At 43.1% G+C, this 22539-nt stretch overlaps 1 protein-coding gene and 1 long non-coding RNA gene across 10 annotated transcripts in view; both read left to right on the forward strand.

Moving 5' to 3' along the window:
• dyrk1b (dual-specificity tyrosine-(Y)-phosphorylation regulated kinase 1B) overlaps nt 1-22539 on the forward strand; it is a 124613-nt gene that overhangs the window by 29049 nt on the left and 73025 nt on the right. The window lies entirely within an intron of this gene.
• LOC133501362 (uncharacterized) lies at nt 1020-12431 on the forward strand. The gene is made up of 3 exons (XR_009795162.1): nt 1020-1251; nt 4727-4790; nt 5313-12431. It is a non-coding gene; the product is annotated as an uncharacterized LOC133501362 (long non-coding RNA).

Consider the following 22539-nt stretch of genomic DNA (forward strand, 5'->3'; position numbering starts at 1 on the left):
GGCTGAAGAATGAAGGAAAAGTGTTCTAGTTCCCATTTTTAAGAACAAAGGGGATGTTCAGAGCTGTGGGAACTATAGAGGAATAAAGTTGATGTGCCACACAATGAAGTTATGGGAAAGAGTAGTGGAGGCTAGACTCAGGACAGAAGTATCTGCGAGCAACAGTATGGTTTCATGCCTAGAAAGAGTACCACAGATGCATTATTTGCCTTGAGGATGCTAGTGGAAAAGTACAAAAAAAGTTCAGAAGGAGCTACATTGTATCTTTGTGGATCTAGAGAAAGCCTATGACAGAGTACCAAGAGAGGAACTGTGGTACTGCATGCGTAAGTCTGGTGTGGCGGAGAAGTATGTTAAAATAGTACAGGACATGTATGATGGCAGCAGAACAATGGTGAGGTGTGCCTTAGGTGTGACAGAGGAATTTAAGGTGGAGGTAGGACTGCATCAGGGATCAGCTCTGACCCCCTTCCTGTTTGCAGTGGTAATGGATAGGCTGACAGATGAGGTTAGACTGGAATCCCCTTGGACCATGATGTTCGCAGATGATATTGTGATATGCAGTGAAAGCAGGGAGCATGCAGAGGAACAATTGGAAAGATGGATACATGCACTGGAAAGGAGAGGAATGAAGATTAGCCAAAGTAAAACAGAATATATGTGCGTGAATGAGAAAAGTGGAGGGGGAAAAGTGAGACTACAGGGAGAAGAAATAGCGAGGGTGGACGACTTCAAATATTTAGGGTCAACAATCCAGAGCAATGGTGAGTGTGGTAAGGAAGTTAAGAAATGGGTCCAAGCAGGTTGGAACAGCTGGCGGAAGGTGTCTGGTGTGTTATGTGACAGAAGAGTCTCTGCTAGGATGAAGGGCAAAGTTTACAAAACAGTGGTGAGGCCGGCCATGATGTATGGATTAGAGACGGTGGCACTGAAGAAACAGGAAGCAGAACTGGAGGTGGCAGAAATGAAGATGTTGAGGTTCTCGCTCGGAGTGAGCAGGTTGGATAGGATTAGAAATAAGCTCATTAGAGGGACAGCCAAAGTTGGATGTTTTGCTGACAAGGTTCGAGAGAGCAGACTTCGATGGTTTGGACATGTTCACAGGCGAGAGCGTGAGTATATTGGTGGTAGGGTGCTGAGGAAGATGCAGGAGAAAGGCCATGATGGCAAAAGATGACACGCTGTGGCGATCCCAAACGGGACAAGCCGAAAGGAAAAGAAGAAGAAGATTGGTACAGGCAAAACTCAATGGTAAGAGCTACATAAGAAACAAAAGTAACATTTAATTTATCAAAAGACTTAGCCCAATGTGGTATAAAGTTGAAGTAAACCACAGTCAACCATGTGAACTACTTCATCACATGATTAATTTCAAAGAGTGGTTGGCATCTCAGCTTGCATGACTTCACTTCATTTGACTCACTGCAAATATGTCAATCTGTCTTACTGTGGTGGTAATATGGCCAAGTGGCATGTTTCATGGAGTCTCTGCACCTGTCCTTGCTGGGACTCTATTTCTGGATCTCCTACTGAACAAGTCTGCCTCGCCTGGCAACAGGCAACCCCCTACACACACACACACACACACACACCACACACACACACACACACACACACACACACACATACATACATATATATATAGATATAGATATCTATATTCACACACATGTACACAGCAGCTGAAATAAGTATTAAGTCTTTAACACCACCATTTTCCCCACGAAGTATAGTAGTACCTTGAGATCTTTTTCTTTCGGCTTGTCCTGTTAGGGGTCGCCACAGTGTGTAATTTTTTTCCATCTAAACCCATCACGTGCATCCTCCTCTCTAACACCCACTGTCCTCATGTCCTCCCTCACAACATCCATCAACCTTTTCTTTGGTCTTCCTCTCGCTCTTTTGCCTGGCACCTCAATCCTTAGCACCCTTCTACCAATATACTCACTCTCTCACCTCTGAACATGTCTAAACCATGTAATTCTCCTCTCTCTAATGTTGTCTCCAAAACATCCAACTTTGGCTATCCCTCTGATGGGCTTATTTCGAATCTTATCCAACCTGCTCATTCCGAGCGAGAACCTCGGTATCTTCATTTCTGCTACCTCCAGTTCCGCTTCCTGTTTCTTCAGAGCCACCATCTCTAATCGGCACATCATGGCCGGCCTCACCACTGTTTTATAAACATTGCCCTTCATCCTAGCGGAGACTCTTGTGTCACAAAGGACACCAGACACCTTCCGCCAACTGTTTCATCCCGTTTTTACCCGTTTCTTCACTTCCTTACCACAATCACATTTTTTCTGTATTATTGACCCCAAGTATTTGAAGTCATCCACCCTCGCTATCTCTTCTCCCTGGAGCTTCACTCTTCCTCCTCTGCCCCCCTCATTCACGCACATATATAGTCTTTTACTTCGGCTAATCTTCATTCCTCTCGCATCCAGTGCGTACCTCCATTTTTCTTATTGTTCCGCCGCCTGATCCCTGCTTTCACTGCAGATCACAATGTCATCTGTGAACGTCATGGTCCAAGGGGATTCCAGTCTAACTTCGTCTATCAACCTATCCATTACTACCGCAAACAGGAAGGGACTCAGCGCGGTGCCCTAATGCAGGCCCACCTCCACCTTAAATTCTTCTGACACACCTACGGCACATCTCACCACTGTTCTGCTGCCCTCATACATGTCCTGTACTATTCGAATATATTTCTCCACCACACCAGACTTGCGCATGCAGTACCACAGTTCGTCTCTTGGTACTCTGTCATGGGCTTTGTCTCGGTCTACGAAAAAACAATGAAGCTCCTTCTGACCTCTGTACTTTTCCACTAGCATCCTCAAGGCAATCTGTGGTACTCTTTCTAGGCATGAAACCATACTGTTGATCGCAGATACTTACATCTGTCCTGAGTCTAGCCTCCACTACTCTTCCCCATAACTTCATTGTGTGGCTCATCATCTTTATTCCTCTGTAGTTTCCACAGTTCTGAATATCGCCTTTGTTCTTAAAATTGGGAACAACACACTTTTCCTCCATTCTTCTGGCATCTTCTCTCGCCCTAGTATTCTATTGAATAAATTGGTCAAAAACTCCACAGCCACCTCACCAAATTGCTTCCATACCTCCACTGTCACGTCATTAGGACCGACTGCCTTTCCATTTTTCTTTCTGTTCAGTGCCTTTCTAACTGACCCCCCTGACTCATCATTGCCACTTTCCAGTCATTCACACTTGCCTCTTCTACTCTACCTTGTCTCCCATTTTTTCATTCATTAACTTCTCAAAGTACTCTTTCCATCTACTTAGCACACTACTGCCAATGGTCAAAATATTTCCATCGCTATCCTTAATCATGTTTACCTGCTGCACATCCTTCCCATCTCTGTCCCTCTTTCTGGCCAACCTGTAGAGCTACTTTTCTCCTTTTGTATCCAACCTGGAGTACATGTCTTCATATGCCTCTTGTTTAGCCTTCGCCACTTCTCCCTTTGCCCTACGAAACATCTCAATGTATTCTTTTCGCCTCTCCTCAGTGCTCTCCGTGTCCCACTTCTTCTTCGCTAATCTTTCCTTGAATGACTTCCTGTACTTTGGGGTTCCACCACCAAGTCTCCTTCTCTTCTTTCCTAACAGAAGACACACCAAGTACTCCCCTGCCTGCCTCTCTGAATACCTTGGGAGTTGTATTGCAGTCTTCTGGGAGCTCTTCCTCTCCATCTAGAGCCTGTGTCACCTCTTTCCCAAAGGCCACACAACATTCTTCCTTTCTCAACTTCCACCACCTGATTCTCTGCTCTACCTTTGTCATCTTAGTCTTCGTACCCCTTATCAGAGTCATCCTACACATAACTATCCTATACTGTTGAGCTACACTCTACCCCAACCCTTCCTTACAATGGGTAACCTCGTTCAGATTACAACGTCTGCACAAAATATAATCCACCTACGTGCTTCTACCTCCGCTCTTGGAAATCACTCTATGGTCCACTTTCTTCTGGAAATAAGTGTTCACCACTGCCAATTCCATCCTTTTTGCGAAGTCCACCACCATCTGCTCCCTCAAAGTTCCTTTGCTGAATGCTGTATTTACCCATCACTTCTTCATCGCCCGTTTCCTTCACCAACATGTCCATTGAAATCTGCACCAATCACAACTCTGTCTGGGATGCTCAGGACTGCTTCGTCTAGTTCCTTCAAAAATTTCTCTTTTAACTCGAGGTCACATCCTACCTGTGGTGCATAACCGCTAATCATATTACACAGAATACCAATTTCAAATTTCATCTTCATCACTCGATCTGATACTCTTTTCACATCCAAAACATTCTTAGCCAACTCTTCTTTTAAAATAACCCCAACTCCATTTCTCTTCCCATCTACTCCATGATAAAATAATTTAAACCCTGCTCCTAAACTTCTTGCCTTCCCTTTCCACTTGCTCTATTGGATGCACAGTATATCAACCTTTCTCCTAATCATTTTGTCAACTAACTGCTGAGCTTTTTCCTGTCATAGTCCCAACATTCAAAGTTCCTACACAGAGCCGTTGTTAGCTTGCTAAGCTAGGCTAACTGAGGCCGAGCAACTTCAATGCGAACAATACGGCTCCAATTTGGGTACTAAGATGTACTAAGATAAGACTTGTTAAATTTCTTATAAGTCCTCACAGCCCTCGTTGTACAAGTTTTGAAGTTACTCACGTTCGATATTTCTTCCACAGTACGAATTGATCACAAATGTGTCTCGTTGTTAGCCTGCTAAGCTACAGTCGTCTGGGCCTATAAGTGAGTTTAAGTTCAGTCATACCTTGAGATACGAAATTAACATCACTAATACTCTTTCTTGTTCTTTAGGTTACATGCATACAAATAACTTTCAGAAGTAAATGTGATACAAGGAATTATATTTTTATTGGTAACTGAATCTAATAAACATTAAGAATGACAGAGATGTCATTAAAATAAAAAAAGTTTCTCAATCCTCTTCTAGACTATTGACTGTACAAAATAACATCACTGTTCAACTAAGTTTTTGCATGATTCCTGTCATAAAGGTTCTCCTCTTTTTACTGCTCACCCATTTACAGAAACTTTTATCAAAATCAAACACGGTTCTTCAAGGCCTTAAATTTTAAATATTAACAGTTCATCTACACTTTCTGTTTTGAGACAGTTCCTTAAGGATATCTTTACAATGTTATGCCTGCTGAAGGATATCTTTACAATGTTATGCCTGCTGAAGGATATCTTTACAATGTTATGCCTGCTGAAGCCACATTCTACACTACATCAACTATGTCTTTGCAGTTGGAGCAAACCTGTGATCAGGTGTCTGCTGATGCTTCACGAAGTCATCCAACTTTGGCGCCACCGATGATTTTCAGCGTGTCAGAAAATTTTTTCTTCCACTATCAATACACCATTGGCAGAAAAAAATATAGTCCCTCAATTTGAGCCACTTGAATTTAGAAAACCATTCCTGGCGAATCTTTTGCCTCTGCCCCGCACGGGGAGTAGATTTTCCGACAGCAGACAAAAAATTTTCTGCAGCGTGAACCATTGGAAAGAAAGATGCAGTTGTTTCCGATGTAAACAATTATTCACTCAACTTACGGTATACCTTCTGATTAAACTTTGGTCACGCTAAAGCCAGGAATGAAATACGATTTCTTGTATTATATTAAGAAGTCTATAACAGTACAGAATCGTATGCTCGGATAACCAGCCAATTTACACGTTTGCAAATTTTTTTCGCCATTTTAAATTGTTACTCGCCAGACTTAGTATGTGTTCGCATATGGCGAATTGGGGAGTGGGTAGCGAGGGCCCTGTAACTTCCAAACATGCTCAGTACAGTTAACTTGAATTTCCTGTTTCCGGGTGAATACTGATTGTTTAGGAGCAAGCTTGTCAAGTTAACAATGTTTATGAAATAAACACGTAAATTAAAGGCGAAATCCAGTGGTTTGCATTAACAATGTATCCAATGGGTCATGTAATATGTACTCTATCTTGACAATGTGATGTTAAATCCACTCTCATTTAATAGTGTTTTGAGAAGATTTTTATCGACAATTACAAATTTTCAGGGGCGCGGCCATTTTTGCGAGTCACATAACCTATGTGGGCGTCTGTGACGTGTTACGTGCCGTTCCAAACCCTCGATTACATGGGACACCATTATGCCTGGATATAATCATCTGATGAAGAAATAGCAGTATCGGTTGATTGGTAAGACGGAGGAATACTTCCATACAGAGCGGCGGAGCCGTGATCTTGCTCAGCCGGGGAGCCGAGCAGCGGAGCCGTGAGCTCGCTTCCCGCCGAGCCTGGAGCTCGCTTTGCCGAAGAACCATCCGAATTTTCAACATTATTTACCGCCATTCGGCGGAACTCAGCTCACGGCTCCACGTTATTTACAGCCACAGGTTCAAATCTGTATGGAAGTATTCCTCCATCTTCCCAATCAATAGAGCGGCCGAGCCGCTCACGGCTGTGTATGGAAGTGTTCCTCCGTCTTCCCGATCAACTGAGCGGTGGAGAGCCGCTCACGAATGTGTATGGAAGTATTCTTCCACCTTCTAGATCAACCGAGCGGCTGAGCCACTCATGGCTGTCTATGGACGTATTCCTCCGTCTTCCCGATCAACCAAGTGGCGGAGAGCTGCTCACGGCTGTGTATTGAAGTATTCCTCCGCCTTCCAGATCAACCGAGCGGCCGAGCCGCTCACGGCTGTGCTGCTCACGGCTGTTTATGGAAGTATTCTTCCATCTTCCTGATCAACCGATACTGCTTTTTCTTCATCAGATGAGGATAAATCTGAGAAATCAGCGCTGGGCATAAATGGTCTCCCATGTAATTCGAGCCATTGTTGCGGTACGGTAAACGTCACATCCACGCACGTAGGTCATGTGACTCGCGAAAATGGCAGGGCCCCTGAAAATTAGTAATTCTCAATAAAAATCTTCTCAAAACACTATTAAATGAGAGGATTTAACATTACATTGTCAAAATAGAGAACATATTACATGATGTATTGGATACATTGTTTATGCAAACCAGTGGATTTCCCCTTTAATGTCAAGACTACACAAAATAAGTGGTCTTTCAATATCATTTTTTTCAACTCCTAACAAATTTTACGTGCATGATTTTTCGTCCTCGACTGCGCAGATCTGCGAGCATGATGGCGCGCGTGCAGGATCGTGCTTGTCAAATCACAGTGACTGTAATTCTGTATTTTTAATATAGGAGCCAACATAACATTAACCATAAAACTGTTTGTGAGCATCATTCAGCTTTCAACACACATAGCTAAAGATATTCAGCAAGCAATAATTCAGTTTTACACCAAGAAAAACAGACTGGGATATCATTGTGGGTAAAAAAAAAAATCGAAACAAAGTTGGAAGCGACATTTCAAATTTATAGTTAATAATTGGCTTGGTACGTATTTGTATTGTAATCTATTTTTGTGTTTGTTGACATTTTCAGTTTAAGTTTGCAAAAACACAAAATTGTTCTTAAAAATGTTCTGATGGGAATGTAATCTTAACCTTTTAATGGGCCATGTAACTTCAGTGGATGACAGTGATTGACGGAGCACTCATGGCCTTAGTGTGTTTGCTCGGACACGTAAAAAATTAGAGGTAACATTGGTCATTACAGAGAACTAAAGCACGACAAGTTGCAACATTTTCTGGATGTTTCTTCACCGCAAAGTCCGAAACATTCTCCGACATCGCCAACACTTCCTTTATGTCGGTGGTAGAGATAATCTCCTCCTCTGTCTCCTCGTCAGAACTCTCTGCACCTCTTATGCTGCTGCATCTGTCACTCCTTTAATTCCTCCGTCATCAGCTCCTCCGTAGCTTCAAAATAATCCCCCCACCCCACCCCCTTGGCTGCTGTTATCGATTTATGGATTACTTCTGCTTGAGAATCGTAAATATTGAAATAAAGTACAGTATGTATAATTACGAGTGTACCCCTTTAAGAGTGGAGAGGGGGGGGCGTAAAACAAACTAGGTGGGAGAGTGTGTAGCATAGCAGCAGCTAGTTGTTAGAGAGTTCGGTGTGTGCTGCTGAAGGGTTGAGTAAAAAGCGACTAAAACCCAGTGCTAACTCCTTATCCTCATTCCCTTTTACCGAGGGGATTCCAATATGGTTGACTTCGAACGGTCATAACATTTTGCAAAGTCGCTCATTCGTACATCCTGTTCATGTTTTTCTATTTTTTCAAATCCATCAACATCAACCTCTTCTTCCCACTGAACAATTGCTTTCTTGGGCCACATGGTTGAAAATTCACTTGTACTAAATGACAAATGACAAAATGCGAGCACATCCGCACAGAAAAATTACCAAGCTGAGGTGCACAAACGTAAAGATGGAGTGAAGCTCAAAAAGCTGAACAAAACCTCTGTGTTTCAGCATCTTAACAATCGCGGTGACATTACTGGTAAAATTGTCCCAGCAGCGGGTTGTATCTCGAAAAACTAGTGTAAAGTTACTGCTATGTCAAGGTATCACTGTACTTCCAAAGGTGCTTTTGATGTGAAAATTTAACAAGATGTTGGGAACAACCGAAGTAATTCATGCTTACAAAGAAAGTAGAACAAATAACATTGGAAATTAAATTGAGTGTAAAAATGCGTAATGACACATGGAAAAAGTTTTGAACACATTAATAAAGGAAGGTGGAAAAAGGCATGGAAAGCCACGCCACCTAAAATCTATCAAGAGTCAAACAGCATTGCAGCCCCTTGTAGGTGCAAATGAATATCAGCTGATTCAATACTATTTGATGGCCAACAAAAATGTCTCCTTGCCAAGGTGTGAGTCACGACACATCTCTCGATGAGTAAGAGCAGAGTGCCATCTCAAGACCATCACAAACTAATTGATGCAAAACAACAATATGATTGGTTAAAGGTAAATATCTAAACTTTCCAGTGTGCCCAGTTTGGGCCATAATATGGAAAGCCATTCACACCAGCATAAATCTGCCTTGATGAGGTGCTCATTGAAAGATTTCTGACAGAGGAGTGCAAAGAATAATCATAAGAGCTGTTCAAGGACCATCTTTGGAGGGCCTTGGAAAGACATGGAATTAACAAGTAGTCTTGTTACAAGGCAGCCAGTGAGTAATGCCCTGGCGTGGATGCACGGTCACCACGCAAAACCCTGTTCCTGGAAAAAAGCACGTCTAAGCCAGTTAAATATTGTGTAGGAAAATACAAGTGTTCCGTGAGCTCAGTCCATGCTCCCACAGGAACTGAAGAACATCAGGATGGCACATTTGTTGTGCCACTCTGGCCTGAGGTGGATTGCCAGTGAGAACATCAGAGAAAAGAATGGACAGCCGGGGGCGCTGGGTTGGGACAATGAATAAGAGCGCCATGAGTGCCAAGAGCACCACTTAGCTTCTAGGATCTATGGGACACACAAACCCCTCCACCACAATAAGGTGACCGCTCAATGAGGGGAATAGTTGTCTCCTGTATGTTTTTCTTTCCTTCCAACTCTGGTCCACCAACTTCAACAGGAAAAATGCATTGAACCCAAAGATGTCAAAGTATATGACAAAACAAGGTCAAGGGCCACCTGCAGGACTGCCAGTGGCAGGAGTAGGTGACACAAACCTTTAAAAAATAAACGAGATGACAACTCCTCAAAGAAAGCTTTAATACAGACATCTTTGAAAAAACTAGTAATTGACCATCTTGGGCTTTCTCTCCCCACTTTCCTTGACCTGGGGCTTGTGATGCATTGTTAAAACGAGTAAATTTCCCCCATTTTTAGGGACATATGACACCAATGTTGTTTTTCATGAATGCAAAAAGTGTTGAAAGCAGCTGGCAATGTCCAAATATGAGGAACTGCCAAGGAAGTTTGGCCTTTATTTTTTCCAGACTTTGCCAACCAGGGCCATTTTTTTCCCCTGGCGCTCTGCAGCCAAAGTGAAGGACATGAAAAAATTGTACACTGTGACATTGCCTTGTCTCTCCCTCTTCGTCCTCCACCTCCTTCTCTAAATTCAAGGTGCCGATGGAAAAATATAGTCCTTATCAGAGGTTTCTTCTCTAGAATACCCGGAGAGGGAAATATCCTCATTAGGGGTTTCAAGAAGAGGATCTCGGCCTTGGTCACTAGAGAGTGTACGTCACATGGATTCTAATTTGAAAGTGAACGGACCAAGGTGTTGAGATTTGAAACATCCAGGTCTCGACCACTGGGAGAGGAGCAATCCAAACGTTCCAAAACTACAGAGCTCGGCGTCCGGGGCTAATGGCCTCCGCTGCCTGGAAGCTCGGCTCACAGCCCGCTGCCGCAGCTCGCTTGTCGTCATTCCCGTCAGAAGAACCATCCGCAGCTGCCGGCCCAGAGCTCCCGGGGGCCTTTGTTTACACACTTATGTCGCACGTAGGCCTCCGAGAAGTCAAACTCCGCGCCATTCTGACCAAAGAACCGTCCGAATATTCAACATCAATTACAGCCACAGGTTCAAATCTGTATGGAAGTATTCCTCCGTCTTCCCGATCAACCGATACTGCTATTTCTTCATCAGATGAGGATAAATCCAAGATATCAGCACTGGCCATAATTGTGTCCCAACGTAAACGAGCCTTTGTTCCGGCACGGTACACCTCACATCTATGCACGTAGGTCATGTGACTTGCGAAAATGGTAGCGCCCCTGAAAATTCGTAATTGTCGATAAAAATCTTCTCAAAGCACTATTAAATGATAGGATTTAACATCACATTGTCAAAATAGGCCGCGGGCAGCACGGCGCGGTCTCTGCTTCAAGTGACGTTACGCGCAGGAGAACGTGTATACATGGCTACAGCATTTATCGACTCCAGGTCTGACGCCAATCTCCTGAACCTGCGAGTGATTGACTTATTGGGCCTAGGGACCTTTAGAGCGCAGTGCATCTGACACGTTTATGCTGCCAATGGCAAGTTTTTGTGCCGGATTACTCACCGCACTCGAACTTTAAACATGACGTTCCCAGACGTACACACTGAACGCTTGAGTTTTCACGTGTTCGATTCACGAAGGAGCACCTGTATTTCAGTTTTAATTGTACTTTTTATTTTCAGATGTTTTTATTTTTGTATTTGAATGGTGTTAAACGTATAAAGTGCATTGAATTGCCTTGTGTATGAAAAGTGCTCTACAAATAAATTTGCTTGGTTTTGCTTTCCAGGGACATTTGACCATAAAATAGGGCTAATGTTGCCATATGGACTGCCAAAAACAATTGAAACATCTGCAATTTACCGCAAGGTGTTTTCTCGTTAGAAGTGAGCTGAAATATCCATATTTGGGTATACAAAAAAATTACACTGCATCATAAAGATGTTATCAGAGTCTATAAACACTTGCTCAGGTGTTTTTTTTTTTTTTTTTTTTTTTCCCAAAATAAGTCACTTTGATTGCCCCACCAAGACTTTGTGTGCCGTCATTCCGCCTTGTGGGCGTGATTGGTGAATTGGAGTCAAATGACTTTAGTGGCTATCCTGGATTGGTGCAAGGGCACCCTATGTGAAAGTTAATGATGAAATCTAAAAATAGATCGCAGATGCAATAAGCCGCCCCCCCCCCAAAAAAAAAAAAAAAATCTAGTTCTGATTTCTTACATTCCAGAACTAGGGTAGGTATTTTTTTTAACTAAATGTTTTTACATTGTCCAACTGTAACTTGACATTCGACATGCATATAATCATGAATCTCTGTTATACACTCAGTCTCTCAACCTGGCAGTCTGTATTATTTATTACGCAACAATATGCTACTATTAAAATCTATCTGAATAAAGGGAAGAAATGGAAAAAGTCTTGTATTTTGTTCTTTAATGTTGAATACAAATCAAATGCTAACGAACTTCTCAGTTCTCGTTAATTTACACTCTCGTGCATTACGAGATCAAAATTCATGATGGTGTCTCACATTGCGAAACACCTGAATATTAGCATTAACTTGATTTTGTCACAAATGAGGGAGAGGGATGACCCAGATGCAGGAAGCCGAGACGTAAGCATGGATTTTAGGAAGGTTTATTGCCAGGTAGAGGTCGTACACAGGAAAGCAGTCCAACAGGGCAAAGGTACAAAAATCACAAGGCGAAAGGCTTGGTCCAAAAAACATGAAACATTGTCAAAAATCGAACATGGCAAAAAAAAAGAAAACGTTACTTGACTTGACTTTATATGGCTCAGTAACGCTATTACATGGGACAAGGCAGTTATGCTAGCTGCTGCTCATGAACACACATGCATATACACACAATGATCTGGCAACAAGTGGCATGAAAAACAAGTCTTAAATACACAACATAATCAGGACGCAACGATGTGCAGGTGCTGCCCAATCATCAGCGTCCACGAGGAAGTAGCACGGCCACGCCCTCGGCTGCTGTCAAACACCCGACTTAACTCTGTGCTTCCGCAGCAGAGAGTGCTAGAATTCCTTTTCTAAATAGTAATGTCTATTGGCATTGTTCTCACAATTCTATGGACTTCTATGGGTCAAATCCCATTCCGCCTTTGTGGAGTTTGCATATTCTCCTTGTGCCTGCGTGGGTTTCTCTGGTCACTCCAGTTACCTCCCACATCCCAAAAACATGCATTAATCAGAGACTCTAAATTGCCCATCGGTGTGATTTTAATTGCGACTGTTGTCTGTCTCCATGTGCCCTGCGATTGGCTGGCAACAAGTTCACGGTGTAACCCACCTCCTGCTCGATGACAGCTGGTATAGGCTCCAGCACTCCCGTGACCCTTGTGAGGATAAATGGCTCAGAAAATGGATGGATGGAAAAAAACTCATGGCAGTATGGTGATGTAACCTGTTAGGGCGCTGGCCTCACAGTTCTGAGGACTGGGGTTCAAATCCCAGCCCCCCTTGTGTGGAGTTTGCATGTTCTCCCCATGCCTGCGTGGGTCTTCTCCGGCCACCACAGTTTCCTCCCACATACCCTGTACCCTTCCTCCTGCCCAATGACAGCTGGGATTGGCTCCAGCACTCCCGCGACCTTTGTGAGGATAAGCGGCTCAGAAAATGGATGAATGGATATATACTGAGGTATCTTGTCCTCGATAGTGCTAATTGTTCTGTGTTCACTGAAAAAAGTATTTGAACACCTGTCTATTAACTAGAATTCTGACCCTCAAAGACCTGTTAGTCTGCCTTTGAAAGTCCACCTCCACTTAATGTATTATCCTGAATCAGATGCACCTGTGTGTGGTCGTTAGCGGCATAAAGACACCTGTCCACCCCATACAATCAGTAAGACTCAAACTTGTAACATGACCAAGACCAAAGAGCTGTCCAAAGACACCAGAGACAAAATTGTACAACTCCACATGGCTGGAAAGGGCTACGGAGAAATTGCCAAGCAGCTTGGTTAAAAAAGGTCCACTGTTGGAGCATTCATTAGAAAATGGAAGAAGCCGAACATGATGGTCAATGTTAATCGGAGTGGAGGCCCATGCAAGATATCACCTCGTGGGGTCTAAATGATCCTTAGAAATGTGAGGAATTGGCCCAGGACTACACGACAGGACTTGGTCATTGACCCAAAAAGAGCTGGGACCACCGTTTCCAAGGGGAATGTTGGCCATACACTAAGACGTCATGGTTTGAAATCATGCATGCACGGAAGGTTCCCCTGCTTAAACCAGCACATTTCAAAGCCCATCTTAAGTTTGCCAACGACCATTTGGATGATACAGACTAGTCATGGGAGAAAGTTTTGTGGTCAGATGAGACCAAAATGGAACTTTTTGGTCATAATTCCACTAACCATGTTTGGAGGAAGACGAATGATGAGTTCCATTCCAAGAACACCATCCCTACAGTGAAGCATGGGGGTGGTAGCATCATGCTTTGGAGGTGTTTTTCTGCACATGGTACAGGCTGACTGCACTGTATGAAGGAGAGGATGACCACGGCCATGTATTGTGAGATTTTGGGGAACAACCTCTTTCCCTCAGTCAGAGCGTTGAAGATTGGTCGAAGCTGGGTCTTTCAACATGACAATGACCCCAAAGCGCACTGGCAGGAAAACCAAGGAGTGGGTCCGTACGAAGCATATCAAGGTTCTGGCGTGGCCTAGCCAATCTCCAGACCTGAACTAAATAGAAAATCTTTGGAGCCAGCTGAAACTCTGTGTTTCTCAGCGACAGCCCAGAAACCTGTCTGGTCTCGAGAAAATCTGTGGAGGAGAGGGCCAAAATCCCTTCTGCAGTGTGTGCAAACATGGTGAACAACTACAGGAAATGTTTGGCCTCTTGCAAACAAAGGCTACTGTACCAAATATTAACATTGGTTTTCTCAGGTGTTCAAATACTTATTTGCAGGTGTATCACACAAATCGATAAAAAAATCATTCATTGTGATTTCTCGATTTTCTTTAGATTTTCTCTCTCACAGTGGACATGCATGTACGATGAAAATTTCAGACTCTTTCGTGAATTCTAAGTGGGAGAAATTGCAATATACCAGGGTGTTCATATAGTTATTTTCTTCACTGTATCTGCCACACCTTAATCGACACATTGAGCACCACCGGTCTTACCTTTACCTTGCAGCTCACAATTCAAATGGTTCAGGTTCTGAGTAATATCTGTTAAAAATGTGAGGTCAAGTATCCATTCCATGTCCTCAAGCAGCAATGCGTCTTCCCCCTTAAACTGCATGAACGATTTGATATCACTCAGAAGTGACCAAAAAAACGCTGCAGAATTTGTCCCTTGCTGAACCATCGGATTTGTGTGGGATGTAACAGTGTGTTCCGCAGGCAACTCCTCCAATAGCGCACGAAACATCCAGTGTTCTTTGGCTTTGGAGCATTTATTATCATCACGACAGAGGTAATCACATGATCAAAGCCGCTCATGTTTGTGCACATCACCTGGTTTTGAATGATGCAGCGGTAGTGTAGACATTTTGTGAAATAATCTTTGTGGATCACCTTTCCATTCATTGTTTTCGCTTCAGGGTTGCTGGAGAAGTGGATCTGTCGGGAAGTTCATCTTGGATTCAGGAGGAGCAGTGTGGTTTCTCTCCTGGCCGTGGAACAGTGGGCTAGCTCTTCACCCTCGGCAGAGTCCTTGAGGGTACATTTGAGTTCGCCTGACCAGTCTACATGTATTTTGTGGACTTGGTGAAGGGGTTTGACTCCCTCTGGAGGGCTGCTTTGGGAGTATGGGGTACCGAACCACCTGAAACGGTCTATTCGGTCCTCGTACAACCAGTGTCAGAGTACACATTGCCGGCAGTAAGTCGGACTGTTTTACGGTGATGGTTGGATTCTGCCAATGCTGCCCTTTGTCACCGATTCTGTCCAGAACTTTTCTGGACAAAATTTCTAGGTGGCGCCGGGGCCAAAGAGGGGCTCTGGTTTGGTGGCCTCAATATTGCATCCCTGCATTTTTCCAGATGATGTGGTTCTGTTGGCTTCATCAAGCTGTGATCTCCAACTCTCACTGGAGTGGTTCACAGCAGAGTGTGAAGCGGCATGGGTGATAATCAGCACCTCCAAATCCTGAGACCATTGTCCTCAGTCAGAAAAGGTTGGCATGCCCTCTCCAGGTCGGGGATGAGATCTTGCCCCAAGTGGAGGAGTTCACGTATCTTTGGTCTTGTTCATGAGCAGGGATAAACCTGGAGCAATTTACCAATGAGAGAAAATCTCACCATGTTCAAAACCAATGGGATTTTCCCAAAACTGATGAGATTTTTATAGACAACAATGAGATTATTTTTCAAATATAATTTTTATTACACTTATTCATGTTGCAGTAATTTTAATGCATGTGAAAAAGAAAAACGGGTAATACTCTCACTCTGTTTGTCTTCCATATGTTGAAATAATAATTTCACTGAGCAGTTACTGGTTCACTGACTAGCTTTTTACAGTGACCTTTTGCCTTTGGGTCAGATGCACTATTTGGTTTAAACAGTGTCAGAAGGGAGTCTAGTGTTCTGAATATAGCTTCTAGGGCTTGATAGAAGCTCAGCCAACGGACTTGGTGAACCTCTCTGCATTTTAGTGTTGGCTTATCTAACAATTTTTGTACTTCTACTAAGTTGTCCTTCCTCTCTTGGGGGATGTTTTGAAGTAATAGTACACAGACTCTAGAACACCTTGGTAATATTTCATGGCTGTGAAAAAAAAGAATACAAAGGGGATGAAATGGGAAAGAAGATATACAATTACACAGGTTAAAATATTTATTTTTATCAAGATCAATCATCATCTTGATTAAAAGACTGTTGATTGCTTCATTTCATTCTAGTTTTAACTTTATATAATATTTTATTATAGTTATTTCGGAATCTTATCCATTTACGAAAACAAAATAATAGCCGATAGCGTGAGGCAAATGGCGAGAAAATCACTTACTGGTTGGTTAAAGAAGTCTGGTCCTTTGGATTAACAATGTATCAGATAGGTCATGTCATATGTACTGTACCTTGAAAATTTGACGTTAATCCTCTATCATTTAATGGTGTTTGAGAATCTGCAATTCTGAATTTTCATGGGTGCCGCCATTTTGGCCAGTCACATGACCTACAGATGTGACGTATTACATGTGCAAACAAAGAAATCCTCGCCGGTTTCTAGTGTCTTCACATGCGGTACCACCACAATCGGACACGGTAAAATACCTTACTGTATCGCGAAATTTTGCAATTAATTCAGATGGAAATAATCACCGTAATGTTTGGTGGCATATTCTGCCCAGTAAGAAAAAGAATCATTTAAGGACATCGGAAATTGGAGGGCCCGAACAAAACCTACGTGGGCAGAGGGAGAACATGCAAACTCCACAATTGTCCACACACGCACACACACAAAACTCCACAAAAAAAAAAAAAAAAATCAAACCCGGGTCCTCAAAACTGTAAGTCCAACACTTTACCAGCTGAGCTACCATGCCACTGTTGTAGAGGCAGTATTAACCAAGCCAAAGATCATTTCATTATCCCCCAATACCATTACCATCCTTCATGTCCACGAGTGTTGTCCTCAGTGCAGTCCTCCGCTTGTTGGCCTAAACGCACTCCAAAATGGAATGAAAAGAATGGATGAATGGTGAATATAACCAAGCCTTTGTTTACACACTTAATGTCCCGCGCGTCAGCCTCCGAGTAGTCACACTCTGCATTATTCCCATCCAAACAACCATCTGAATATTCAACATTATTGCGTCAGGAAGGGCATCCGGCGTAAAAATTGTGCCAAACTTATTTGTGCGTTCATCTGAGATGACACACTGTGGTGACCCCGTAAGGGACAAGCCGAAAGAAACTTAACATTTATAGCCACAGGTTCAAATCTGTATGGATGTATTCCTCCGTCTTCCCGATCAACTGATACTGCTATTTCTTCATCAGATGAGGATAAATCCAAGAACTCAGCACTGGCCATAATTGTGTCCCAACGTAAGCGAGCCTTTGTTGGGGCACGTAATACGTCACATGCGCACGTAGGTCATGTGACTCGACAAAATGGCGGGGCCCATGAAAATTTGTAATTGTCGATAAAAATCTTCTCAAAACGCCATTAAATAACAGAGGATCAACCTCAAATTTTCAATGTACAGTACATATGACAGGACCTATCGGATACATTGCTAATCCAAATGACCGGACTTCTCCTTTAATGTTTGAGACAGGATTGTTTCCCTTGTCCGGACTTATGTCCCCTTCGTGTAAAAAAAAAACAAGGAGACTCTGGCAATTTTATTTGGTTTTGAATAATTATTGTCAGTCGGGTTACGGGAAGCTTCAATATTTTTATAGATGGCCTAGCAGACCGCATGCACGAATCACGACATACCTTGCCCCCAAAAGTAGGTCGATCTGTGGGTTTACGACATTGAGTTGGAAATCACTTCTGGGTGCTTGGAAAAGCAAACATGGTGGTTGTTATCAACTTTCCCATCGCTCAGGCAATTTTGTTTTGTCAGATTATTTTAACCTCTTTATTAAATGCGATATGTCTTGCGATAATTTATCACATTAGTCAAATTTTTATGCAACTTTCTGAATTTTAATGCGTGAATATCGCAGAATTGCGCCGTGGGATTATCCCAGATGAGTGAACGAAGAATGGAGTGGGTGATTGACCTGCTGGTCGTTGCAGCGTCGGCAGTGATGTAGACTTTGCATCGGTGTGTTGTGGTTAAAGAAGGAGCTAATCCAACAGGCGAAGCTCTCGATTTACCAGTCGATCCATGTTCCTACCTTCACCTATTGTTACAAGCTGTGGGTCATGACCGAAAGAACAAGATTTTGGATACAAGTGGCCGAAATGAGTTTCCTCTGCAGGATGTCCGGGCTTTCCCTGAGAGAGAGGGTGAGAAGTTCGGTAATCAGGAGGGGCTCAAGGAGCTCAAAGAAGACCCGCTGCTCCTCCGGATTGAGGGGGGGGGGGGGGTAGAAGAGGTGACTCGGGCATCTGATTCCGATGCCTCCCCCACGCCTCCCTGGTGAGGTGTTCCAGGCACGCCCGACCGGGAGGAGACCTCGGGGGCGTACAAGGACATCCATCCATCCATTTTCTTTGCCACTTATCCTCACGAGGAGTGCTGGAGCCTTTCCCAGCTGTCAACGGGCAGGAGGCAGGGTACATCCTGGAATGGTTACCAGCCAATCGCAGGGCACATCGAGACAAACAGCTGCACTCACAATCACACCTACGGACAATTTAGAGTGTCCAATTAATGTTGCATGTTTTTGGGATGTGGAAGGAAACCGGAGTGCCCGGAGAAAACCCACGCAGGCACGGGGAGAACATGCAAACTCCACACAGGCGGGTCCAGGATTGAACCCGGGACCTCAGAACTGTGAGGCCAACGTTTTACCAGCTGAGGCACCGTGCCGCCCCGTACAAGGACATGTTGGCGATATTACGGTTTTCGGTTGGAACTGGGAACACCTGGGGATCCCCCACCGGAAGAGCTGGATGAGTGACTGGGGAAAGGGAAGTCAGGGTGTCCCTGCTCAAGCTACTGACCATCCCCCCTCCTCGGGTACGACAAGATCTCGGATATAGCAGTAGAGGGTGGATGGATGGATGGATGGATGGATGGATGGATATCTGTGCTAACTATACGACACGAATATATACAATACGTACTGGTATCTTGTTAAATTAGATATTCACACAGAAAGATTTTACAAATGTTTATTCATATACCTTGTATCCAAACAATGATTGTAACATGAGAGTAAAACTGCTAAAACATAACAGAAAAGTCAATGTTTGAGGTATATGTACGTTTGTAACTTTTGTCTGAAGACAGCAGCCAAAATGAAACTATTTTAGCAAGTTCAGCACCAAACTATCATATCATCAACCTGTATTCACACTCATTCATGCAGCATACACAGGAAGTATTCAATAACAGTTTTTTAAATCTCAAGTCTCAGTCAGGCTTATTAACACAAAAATAATGAATGATTCCATTTAAGAACAGCAATAAAAAGGAAGAATTTATAAATGTGATTTTTTCAAATTTAGTAAATGAACTGTAATTAAAATTGAAATAATGTCCACATTAAAATATATCTTTGTAGTCTGCAAGTGAATTTTACAGTTGTTACAGCAATCTTCCCATATACTGTAAATGACAACCGCTTTCTGCATCAAATCCCAACCCTCCTGTGTGGGTGCATTTGTTTTCTCCGGGCACTTCAGTTTCCTCCTACATCCCCAAAACATGCATTAATTGGGCACTTTAAATTGCCCCTAGGTGTGATTGTGAGTGTGGCTGTTTGTCTCTATGTGCCCTGCGATTGGGTGGCAACCAGTTCAGGGTGTACCCTACCTCCTGCCTGTTGACAGCTGGGATAGGCTCCAGCACTCCCGCGATCCTTTGAGGGTAAGCGACTAAGAAAATGGATGGATGGATGGATGGATGGATGGATGGATGGATGGGACTTTTTATACACTTTGAGTATTTTACCTTAAGATAACATTTTGGTCACCTTCTACATTGTACTTTATTTACTATTACGGAACAATGACTTCTCTTATAAAAAGTGATTAAAAATGTTGCTGTTGATTCATAACACCCTTACCATAAACCTTGTACTCGGAGGTGATGTAATAAATATGTAAAACACTGTACAGTAAATGTATACTTTGTATGTATTTATTCTGGAATTATCATTGTAATAAATTACCAAATTGTGTTGTGCACTGAACTCTGATTACTGACTGATGTTCATGCATCGGTACAGAGCATCGCAAACAATGATGCTAATGCATCTGAAGCAGAAGCTCCTGAGGCCATTAACTCAATCTATGTTTGATACCTTTATGCCTGTCATGCCTGCTTGGGTTTGTTTTTGTCTCTCTGGCACCTCCAAGTGCTGAGAAAGAGGATGATATATGCGCGTGTAAAGTGCTCCTCCACTCCGTTCTGAAAGCAGCCTGCAGTAGCAGCATGGTAATTCCGCTCTATCTTTCCTCTGCATCGTGTTTACCTAGCAACAAGCATCACCCGCTGCTGGCCATCCCATTGGTCATTAGAAAACGCACCGGGGACCAATGGCAGAGCTGTTGCCATGGTACAGCATATAGTTGCCGGGTGGAAATTTGCTCCAAGGCACGTGAGTGTCAGTCTGCTTGCTTCCTCTCAGTACTCTTGTAATCTCTTCTCTCTGGTCGTGAGTACAGCTCAGCGTCATTTAGTGGAAGTCACTCAGTAGTTCACCAAAGGAAAATATACATTCTTCTGAACAGTTATGTAAAAATATTATTACACAACCCTTTGTGTCTTGGTTGTTTGTAATGCTGGACACAACTAAAGATACATTTATTTGGAACATTATAATGAGGATATTAAAACAAAACAGTTCATGAAACTTTCATTTAAGAGTGGATATATTGCCTTTTCCATGGTTTTCTTGATTATGACAATCACTGGTAATACAGTTAAGTTTAGACATGTCAAATAAGACAAGTATTATGGAGGCAGCTGCATCTTTGTCATGTTCATTGTAATTCTAAAGGTAATATTACTTTGGTGGTACCAGAAAGGAAAAAAGGAAAATGAACAAGAAATCAAACAACTGTGGTCTAATGTTTTTTCCAAGACATATTATATAAGTGACAACTGTTAATACGATTAGGCCTATCTGTAGCACTGGCCCTGAATCACGCATTTTATCGCTCACTTTTATAGTTCATTCTCTCTCTCACTCTCTCTCTCTCTCTCTCTCTCTCTCTCTCTTGCACGGTGGTAAAGCATTGGCCTCACATTTCTGAGGTCTCAGGTTCAATCTCGGACCCACCTGTGCGGAGTTTGCGTGTTCTCCCTGTGCCTGCATGGGTTTCCTTCAGGCACTCCGGTTTCCTCCCACATCCCAAAAACAGGCAATATTAATTGAACACTCTAAATTGCCCGTAGGTGTGATTGTGGGTGCGACTCTTGTCTGTCTGCATGTGCCCTGCGATTGGCTGGCAACCAGTTCAGGGTGTACCCACCTCCTGCTCGTTGACAGCTGGGATAGGCTCCAGGACTCCCCGCGACCCTCGTGAAGATAAGCGGCAAAGAAAATGGATGGATGGATACACACACACACACACACACATTCATAGAGTTTCTGAGCTGCTTATTCTCATAAGGGTCGCAGGAGTGCTGGAGCCTATCCCAGTTGTCATCAGACAGGAGGCGGTTGCCAGCCAATCTCAGTGCACATGGAGACAGACAACAGTCACACTCACAATCACAACTAGAAGCAATTTAGAGTGTCCAATTCATGCATGTTTTTCCATTGTGGGTAGAAATCGGAGTGCCTGGAGAAAGAACCATAAAAAGGTTATCCCAGCGGGCCGGAGACGGGGTCCAACCTGAACTGGTTGCCAGCCAATCACAGGGCACATCGAGACAAACAACAGTCGCACTCTAAAATCCTTATGTACAATGAATTTGCTATGTAAAGTTTTTGATTTGTTATTAAAATTAAGTTATGATTTCACTTATCCGAAACAATTATACCGATGGGAATAGTGTAAGTCAACACATTCACTGTTTTAAGTCTACTACTCCATTTTCTGTCCCGCTTGTCACGGCGTCACTGTAGTGTAGGGTCACGGCGTGCTGTAGTGAGAGGCAGGGTACACCCTGTTCTGGTCACCAGCTACTGCATTTGACAGTTATTTCAATTAAAATAAAACTGAAGCTATGATTTTTTTTCTTTATTATAGTTATTGGTGTAACGATGACTAGTTTTTGTAATGATGATTGTAGTTTTTGTCTGCCCTGCAGTATAGGGTGTGCTCTGCCAATTGTCCCAATTCGGCTGGGATGGACTCCAACTCCTTTAGCCATGTGTTTGTGAAATGGTATGACCAAGAACACTCACACTTTTGGCCACCTGTTGTTCATCAGCTTGTAGTTTTGGAATGCCAGATATACCCGACCATGTGAAATAAGTACTTCACTATACGATTTATATTAAGTTATCATATCCATCCATCCATTGTCTGAGCTGCTTATTCTAA

This window comes from Syngnathoides biaculeatus, chromosome 5, assembly GCF_019802595.1.
Source record: "Syngnathoides biaculeatus isolate LvHL_M chromosome 5, ASM1980259v1, whole genome shotgun sequence".
Taxonomy (NCBI): domain Eukaryota; kingdom Metazoa; phylum Chordata; class Actinopteri; order Syngnathiformes; family Syngnathidae; genus Syngnathoides; species Syngnathoides biaculeatus.